Genomic DNA, 7,122 nt, shown 5'->3' with positions numbered 1-7,122 from the left:
CTGGCTAATAGCCATTGATGGACCTAACGTCCATGAATCTATCTAGCTCTTTTTTTGAACCCTGTTAAAGTCCTAGCCTTCACCACATCCTCTGGCAAGGAGTTCCACAGGTTGACTGTATATAATGTTATTATGCTATTTATTTCTAAAATAGATAATGCCGATCTGGTGTGTTGAATTGCTTTCTGGATGCTAGTCTCTGAAAGACAACATTTCATCCTCGCTGTCTTCCTCAGAAGCAGAATGCAGCGGTTGCTGTTCTGACCTACCAGCAACGACCAGCGCTGTACTTTCTTTCATCCGTGTAACCTGTCCAGAACAGAGTGGCTGTGTCTACACTGGGCCACTTATTCCAGAAAATCAGCCTCTTTTCCGGAATAAGCTGCGAGCTGTCTACACTGGCCCTTGAATTTCCGGAAAAGCAACGACGCTCTACTGTACAAAATAAGCCGCTATTCTGGAAAAACTATTCTGCTCCTGCTCGGGCATAAGTCCTTATTCCAGAACACTGTTCCGGAAAAGGGCCAGTGTAGACAGCCCAGTAGTCTTTTCCGGAAAAAAGTCCCGATCACGAAAATGGCGATGGGGCTCTTTTCTGGAAAAGCGTGTCTACATTGGCCACAGACGCTTTTCCGGAAAAGGGCTTTTCTGGAAAAGCAGCCTGCCAATGTAGACGCTCCTTTTCCGTAAAAACTGAAAACGGAATAGTATTCCGTTTTAAGCATTTCCGGAAATTCCTGCCAGTGTAGACACAGCCCTTTTGTATCCCTATATGTTCTATGTGTGCCATAACATGAAGCATGTTTCTAAAAGTCCCCCTTGCATCTTGCTGTGCAGTTTTGTTTCTGTCAAGTTCATCTCATCTGAGAAAACATTCTGTCACCTGCAGCACGCGTAACGGGTGGTGACCTCAAGGAAAGAGCAAATGATCTGAGGACAGGACAAGAAGCAAGGGACTTAAATTGCGGCAAGGGAGGTTTAGGTTGGACATTGGGAAAAACTTCCTGCCTGTCAGGGTGTTTAAACACTGGAATAAATTGCCTCAGGGGGTTGTGGAATCCCTATCTCTGGAGATATGGAAGAGCAGGCTGGACAGACACCTGTCAGGGATGGTCTAGATGATGGTTGGTCCTGCCATGAGGGCAGGGGACTGGACTCGATGACTCTCAAAGTCCCTTCCAGTCCTAGTGCTCTATGATTCTATGATTCTGACCTAGTTCACTTGTGTTTTTGTCCTCAGCAGCCTCCTTGCACTAAAGAACTTCAACTCCAAACTGCTCAACTTGTTTGCCCTGAGTATGAGACCAGGGAACCATGGGCAAAGGTCTCCCAGGATGCTCCAGCTCTCCCCGGCCTTCACAAAAGGAGTTACGAGGCCGTTTGCACCATGCAGTGCTGGGCACAGCGGAGGGACTTAGTGCTTGCTCCCCAGGTCACTGCACATATGAGAAAGAAGCTCAGCATGGTCGTCTGTCTTTGTCTCTGACTAATGGAAAGTGCAGCCTGTGTGTGTCAGGCGGACGAGGGACCCTGCTCCCAGAGGGCTTATGGAAAGCCAGCTTTCGGGAGAAAGCTGCAAGATCGTCTGATGGTCCAGAAGGCATGGAAAGGCCCGGTTACAGGGTGTTGGGCTGGGGGTGAAAGGTGACATCAGTCCTAGTGTAGCTACCCGGGTATTGCTGAGGACGGTGGTGATCTCAGAGGACTGCAGATGGCCACGTAGCGATTGAAGGCCATGGTCACTGGACAGCTGACTGCACATCTGCAGGCGTGTAAAGGAAGAATATCTGGGTGTGGCGGCCTTCCACAGTCACACCCTTCACACTGAACACAAATACGCACAGTGCTCTAGGCGTGCCGGGGGTGGACATGCAGGTACTTGGGCTTGTGCGGGGCTGCTGATACAAAGGGGCTGCGCTATAGACTCCCTGTGGCCAAGGAAGCTACGATGTAAACCCTGGTCAATAGGCCACACTGAGAGATGAGAGATAAAAATGGAATTTATTGGAGGGCGTGGGTGGCCCAGCTTCCTGAGCAGCAACGGGGACTGGTCTGGCTGCTGCAGGGGTGGGTACCTGAACTCCGTGGGACACCAGGCACCAAAAGCTTGGAGCCAAGGCCTGCACCTAGGACTTGTTAATCCTGTGGGCACAGGGGACACCTGAGGAAGGAGTGGCCCCACTGGGTTGGAGCAGGGAGGCCCCACCCCGATAACATGAACAGCGGAAGTGACCCCCCTGTGAAGGTAACAGGGGGCCCCTGAATGTGTTGGACCTGTGGGGAGCCCGGGCACCTGAAGAGGGAGTGCCCTAAGGGGACCTGCAGGGCCCTGGCTGGCCCCGAGGGAAGGGCTAAGCCACAGACGGGTGCAGGAAGGCCTGGGCAAAGAGAAGGCACAAGAGGTGGTTCCATTGTCAGAAGGCCCTGCCCCCAGGCAGTGGGGCAGAAGGGGGAGAAGGAGGCTCAGCCTAAGGCTGCTCTGAAGGAGGGAGTGGTGAGGACAAAAGCCTCCAGTGAGGGAATGTCTGAGGCCAAGGAGCCCCAGACACTTCTGGGGCCCACGATGTGTTTCAGTGGGACCCAGACTGAGAGAGAGACCCCCACAAGAGAGGAGACACCCCCTCCGTGCCCAGCTGAGGGAGAGGCTGGGGTGTTAGGGTAACACCCCTGCTCCATATGGGAGATATTTAAAGAGAAGGGGGTGTGACAGGGCATCTGCCCTGCCCTGGCCCTTTGCAGGTAAAACCCGGCTCTGGGAGAGGGCTGAGAGCCAAGCCCCAGCTGAGGCTGATACAGCCCATTAGGGCCCAGCTGGGGCTCTATAAATAAGGGCTCCGGGAGGGGCACAAACAGACTTGCTCTTGCTCTTGCTGGGAAGCAGGATGGAGCTGGCTGACAGGGAAGCTGGAGGCTTCCTGAGACAAAACAGGGCTCTGGCCTGACTTTGCTCCCAGAGTGCAGGGCCTGAGACCAGGCCTGAGCATGCTAGGGCTGCAGTTAGGGCAGGGCTGGGGAAGGCAGGCAGGGCTGGGGGCTCAAGGCAGGCAGGGCTGGGGGCTCTGGCCAGGCAAGCTCCCAGGCTGCAGGGCCTGAGGCTACTGCGGGGAGGCAGCCAGGGCAGGTGAAGGCAGCAGGCCTGCCCCCTGGCCAATGCTGAGGGGCCCTGCCAGGCTGGAGTTTGCTCCTCAGGCAGGGGCTATATGGCGACTGGCTGTGGGTCACTGAGGCCCAGTGGGTGTTGGGGGGGGGGGGGGGGCGAGATTAGAGAGGATATGAGGAAAAGTGCGAAATACAGCCTGGCCAAGAGTGGGTGGGGAATGAGTTATCCCTGCCACGTGACACGAGCAAGGGTGGGACCGACGGGGGGTCCTATAAGGGGTCTCGCTCTGTCCAATGACTCTCCTGCCTCCTAGGCTGGACAAACACTGTGTCTCTGAGGTATGTCCTCGTACACAGACACAGACAAGTGAGGCATCACTCCTGAGGTAGCAGGGTGCCCCCCCGACATACCTAACTACCACCCATTACTTGTGCGGGGCGGTTCCATCGACACCGGGCTATCCATCCTGCTGTCAGCCTACAGCCTGCCCAGACCCTGGGCCTGTCTGCCCTGTTCTCTGTGGGGAGTGTGTTGGCACTGACATGTCTCCTCACGGGGTGCTCTGGTATCAGCCCTCTGCAATGTGTTTATGACTTGTGCCTGGTACTTTTGGGGTCTGTGTGATTCCTGCAACATCCACCCTGTTCTTGCCAAGCTCTGTGAGCGGGGCCTGCCCCTTCCTCCCCACTTGGCTTTGCTTTTTATGGATGAAGTCTTGACCACTTTTATCTAGGCCTCAGGCCTTGCCCCCAGCCTGTGATACCCAGGCTTCTGTTTCAGCTCCTCTTCTTACTGCAGTCCTCTCCTTTTGGTCTTTATCAAGCATTCGTCACACTAAAATGCCCCTCTGGGGGAAGTGAGGAAGCAGATCGACAGATGCACACGAGTACCCAGAAGTCATGTACTATGGGACAGGGCCCACAAGGAAAATAGCAGGGCATCACTGGTTGTCAGCTGTAGCCCCCAGTTAAATCTGCTCCAGCACATCACTGACAGTCTACAACCTCTCTTGGAACACGCCCAAATAGGAGGACAATATGATTTGTCTTTCAGGTGCCTCACGACTCCTTGCTGTGCTGACAATTCTGCTCTTCACTAGTTTCAACCCGTTTGCCCAATACTAACGTGAGGCTTTCCACTCAGCAATTGCCAGGAGTCCCTCAAGGGCCGTCTTTAACAACTGGGCTGTGTCTACACTCGCAGCTTCTTGCGCAAGAACATCTTATGCAAGGGTGCTTGTGCAAGAAGTCTTGCGCAAGAAAACGTCCCCGCTGCCATGTGCGCGCTGTGCTTTTGCACAAGAGCTCCCATGGCAGTGTGGACGCTCTCTTGTGCAAGAAAGCTCCGACGGCCATTTTAGCCATAGGGCTTTCTTGTGCAAGAAATCCCTGCCGAGCGTCCACACTGCCCTCTTGCGCAAGAGCTCCGGCGCAAGAGGGCTTACACCTGTTAGAAAAGAGCGTAGCCCTTGTGCAAGAAGCCCTCTCTTTCCACGCCGTACTGTACATTTCCTTGCGCAAGAGCGGGCGGGCAGTGTGGACGCTCTGCGGATTCTTGCGCAAGGACGGTCGTACTTGCGGAAGAAGCCGCGAGTGTAGACGTAGCCCTGGTGTCCCGTTGGCTCTCCTCCAATGGTTTGGTACAGAAGCTGATGTAAAGGACGGGCTGGAAACCACAGTTAGTAGCTCAGCCCTCCACGTTTCAGGTTCCTCACGCCGCTGGGTGAACGGTATGTAGCTTTGCTGACTTGTTACTGTTTAGTTTGTCAGTTTGTCTCCAAGTCTCCCCGAATGAGACCTCCTCTGTCAGCCACCCTGGGCGTTTACAGAGTGCCACACACCATGGAGAGCTGAACGTATCCCTCCTTTTCTTACTAATCAACTGTAATTTGTGAATAGATACAAATGCACAGAGCAGCAGATTCCGCTGGGACTCAGCCCTGAGCCCAAGCGTTCTGAGGGCTCTTTGAGAAGGTCCCTTAATTACTGTTTACATCTGAAGCTGTAATCGTTTGTCTCCAGCCTGTTTACATTTAGATGCCGCTTGTCCCTTAGGGGCTGAGCGAACCACAACGGGACAACACAGAGCTGGGTTATAACCAGTGCCCAGCCCTGTGCCAGCTCTCGGCGAGGGACGCTGCTGCAGACGCTGGGCTAAGAGAGGTGCAGGACGCAGCTGCCTGAGGGGGGTTCCAGGGAAGACACATCCCTCTCAGCACTCACAGGTACCAGCTCTGGCTGCGGAGCTTCCTGGCTCCACAGCCCCAGGGCAGCGTGGGTGTGAGGGGCGGAGAGTCGGTCTGGGGCCCTTTGTGCTCTGCAGAGCCAGGAAACATAAGATCAGAGAGTCAAGTCCGGGTCCCTGAACTCATGGCAGGACCCATCATCATCTGGACGATCCCTGACAGGTGTCTGTCTAAACTGCTCTAAAAAGTATTTCATGATGGTGATATCTAGGGAGGGGTGGAATCTCCATCCCTAGAGCTCTGTAAGTCCTGGCTTGACAAAGCCCTGGCTGGGTTGATTGAGTTGGGTTGGTCCTGCTTTGGGCAGGGGGCTGGACTCAGTGACTCCTGAGGGCTCTTCCAGCCCTGGGGTTCAAGGATTCTATGACCCTCGTTCACCTAAGCTCCCTCCGGCCGATGATACCCGTGTCAAGGCCAAATACGTAGAATCCACAGCTTCCCTTTGCAGTTTCTCCCAACAGTTCTTCACCCTCAGCACTAAACACTTGGCCCTCGTTTCCAGCTGGGATTAGTCTGGCTTCAGCTTCCAGCCGTTAGGTCTTCTGCCTTTCTCTGCTAATTCCCAGAGCCTGCTGTTACCAGCAGATTTCTCCTCATGAGAGTCTTGCTCTATCTTTTTTTTCCTGAATATAAACAGCTGGATCTCCTCCGGTCTCTCGCGCTCTGCCATTTCCTCAAGTGGGGAATCATTTTTAGGACTCATTCCTGCACCCTCACCAAGGGTTCAACATTCTGTGTGAAACGTGGACCCGCAGGCAGTGACGGTCAGCAACGCCACGTGCCGGGGTAAAGCCTTAGCCTTCCTGCAATGCGCCGCTCCCCTGTTTATGCACTGTAGGTTCGCTTCAGCCATTTTGGCCACAGCCAAAAGGATAGTCAAGACAGAAGCAGACTGTGAGGGACTCCAAGAAGATCTCACCAAACTGAGTGATTGGGCAACAAAATGGCAAATGAAATTTAATGTGGATAAGTGTAAAGTAATGCACATCGGGAAAATAACCCCAACTATACGTACAGTATGACGGGGGCTAATTTGGTTAGGACAAATCAGGAAAGAGATCTTGGAGTTATTGTGGACAGTTCTCTGAAAACTTCCACACAAAGTGCAGCGGCGGTCAAAAAGGCAAATAGGATGCTAGGAATTATTAAGAAAGGGATAGAAAATAAGACCCAGAATATCTTACTGCCCCTGTATAAAACTATGGTATGCCCACATCTTGAATACTATGTGCAGATGTGGTCTCCTCACCTCAAAAAAGATATTTTGGCCTTGGAAAGGGTTCAGAAAAGAGCAACTAAAATGATTAGGGGTTTGGAACGGGTCCCATATGAGGAGAGGTTAAAGCGACTGGGACTTTTCAGTTTAGAGAAGAGGAGACTGAGAGGGGATATGATAAAGGTCTATAAAATCATGAGTGGTGTAGAGAGGACGGATAAAGAAAAGTTATTTATTAGTTCTCATAATAGAAGAACTAGAGGACACCAAATGAAGTTAATGGGTAGCAGGTTTAAAACTAATAAGCGAAAGTTCTTCTTCACACAGCGTGTTGTCAACCTGTGGAACTCCTTGCCAGAGGAGGCTGTGAAGGCTAGGACTATAATAGAGTTTAAAGAGAAGCTGGATAATTTCATGGAGGTTAGGTCCATAAAAGGCTATTAGCCAGGGGATAAAATGGTGTCCTTGGCCTCTGTTTGTCAGAGGCTGGAGAGGGATGGCAGGAGACAAATTGCTTGATCATTGTCTTGGGTTCACCCTCTCTGGGGCACCTGGTGCTGG

The sequence above is a fragment of the Pelodiscus sinensis genome, chromosome 1 (assembly GCF_049634645.1).
Source record: "Pelodiscus sinensis isolate JC-2024 chromosome 1, ASM4963464v1, whole genome shotgun sequence".
Classification (NCBI taxonomy): Eukaryota; Metazoa; Chordata; order Testudines; family Trionychidae; genus Pelodiscus; species Pelodiscus sinensis.
This window is presented reverse-complemented; position numbering follows the sequence as displayed.